We start from the raw sequence: 2,387 nt of genomic DNA, 5'->3' as shown, positions 1-2,387 counted from the left end.
TTGAGGAATACCACAAGAAAACACCTAAAGTTGAGACTGGAGCTGACATTTAACAAACCAGCACCTCCCCGCACCCATCAAACACAAATTATTAAGAAAAAAAAAGGAGCTTGGAAAGAGATGCTCTTTGAGGAATACCACAAGAAAACACCTAAAGCTGAGACTGGAGCTGACATTTAACAAACCAGCACCTCCCCGCACCCATCAAACACAAATTATTAAAAGAGAAATTTGAACTTGGTGATGGATTATGTGTAAACATAAGGGCAACCCACTCCAAACTAGCTCAACTCCTAACTAGATTTACTTAGACTAGTGGTTACCAGAGGGTAGGGAAGAGGGGGGAGGGGAGAAGTAGATGGGGTAAAAGGGGTTAAATACGTGGTGACATAAATCTAACTATGAGTGGTGAACACACAATGCAATATATATATGCCTTACTGTTAATTTGTACACCTGAAACTTACTGGAATTCGTTAACCAATGTCATCATAATAAAAATAAATAAATAAATAAATAATAAAATAAAAATTTTAAATCTCATTTTTAAATTTTTAGAGGAAAAATTTTAAAAAGAGTATATTTCAAACTTTGTGAAAGTTACATGAATTTTAAAGTTTACTATCTTAAATAAAAAATTTTTAGAGGAAAAAAAACAAAAAAATTTCTCCTTCCTAAGTTTTCATGATTTTCACCCTGAACAAATTGAAAACATGATTCTGCTGATTTTGCATACACACATTTACACACACATTCATGCATATGGCAAAACTTTTTAAGAGGAATAAAATTGGAAACTTCCCCCTCTGAACTAGAAGTATGTGCTACTTTATCTTGCGATTTCTCTATCCCCTCTTAGCCAAATTGAGAAGCATGGCTATTAGCAGTCAGAAGCAACAGAAAAATTTTATATGTGTAAATGGCATAATTAATGTGTCCTAAAAATATTACTGTGGAAACAGTGTTTAAAAAGGACACATTTTGTGCAGACACCATTATGTACAGATTATACCTTATTTAGATGATAAATAAAGTGACAATTATTAAAAATCTATTATTATTCATTTATTCATCAAATATTTATTGTATGCCAACTAGATGGTGAGGATGCAAATCGGTCTCTATCTTCTTGGTGCTCATATTTTATAAAGGGAGAAAGAAACAATTTAACAATTAAATATACAAAATGTCAGATGGTGATTGCTGTGCAATGGAGAAAATTTTTAAAATAAGGGAGTCCGAGGGCCAGAGGGTCACAATTTTGTAGAGTGGCCAGAGAACGTTTTCTGATAGCATGACATTCAAGCAGAAAGCTGAAGAAGGTATAGGAGCAAGTCGTAAAGGTCTATGAAACACATGTTCCTGGCTGGGGGTAAAAAAAATGCAAATATCTTGAATTTTGAATATGGTTGGCATTGTGTTAGAGAGAAATAGAGGATGAGACTAGAGATATAAATGGGGGAGAGAAGGAATAGTGGAAAGGATCTCATAGGTCACTGTGATAACTTTGGCATTCACCCTGAATGAAATGGGAAATATTAGAGGACTTTGAGCAGAGGTGTGATATGGTCTGGCTTTTTTTTTTTTTTTTTTTTTTTAAGAGAAGTACTCTGACTTCTACGTTCAAGATAGACTGTAAGGAGCCAAATGTAGAAATCATCAGACCAGTCAGGAGGCTGATTGAATAATCCAGGCAAGAGATATAATAAGAGCTTGATATAGGCTTGTAGTGGTGGAGTTGAGTTGAAGTGGTCAGATTCTGGATATGTTTTGAAGGTGAAGCTGGCACATTTGCTAATGGATTGGATGTGGGGTGTGTGAAAAAGAGAGGAGTCAAGTTGATCTCCAAACTTATTGCTCCCTGGGAAGTGTAAGTGCATATTGGCATACACTTGACTACCCAGCTTCTCGATCTCTTCCTAAGTTTGGAAGATTCCCCATCATACAAATCTAGGTGCCAGACAGAGCACATCTCTGACTGAAAGTGTGGTTGCAAATGCCAGAAACTCCTCCCTCCAGTCTCCCAGGCTGCTGAGATGCACACATATGACCAATCAGATATTAATGGAGCAGCATTTGTAGCATCCAGCTGGTGGAGGCAGCAAAGGCACCCTTATCCCAGGGTTGAGTTGTGTCCACTGTGCAAGCGGCAACTGGCAATGGTGTTCTCATGAACCATTTCATGATTTTAAGTAGGCTGCTGGCTACATAGCTTTCAAGTGGGATTTGCCAATCACCCAGCAAATCCAAAAGTTACACAGTTTCCTAGTCAAATGTACTGTTTATACTTTTTAAAAAGTTCGAGATGGTTTCTTTTCCTTGTAACAAAAACCTGGAATGATACATTTAAAAATTGATATCCTTACTGTGAATGTTGTCATAATAAC

Source organism: Pteropus vampyrus, unplaced genomic scaffold (genome assembly GCF_000151845.1).
Source record: "Pteropus vampyrus isolate Shadow unplaced genomic scaffold, Pvam_2.0 Scaffold55, whole genome shotgun sequence".
NCBI lineage: Eukaryota > Metazoa > Chordata > Mammalia > Chiroptera > Pteropodidae > Pteropus > Pteropus vampyrus.
This window is presented reverse-complemented; position numbering follows the sequence as displayed.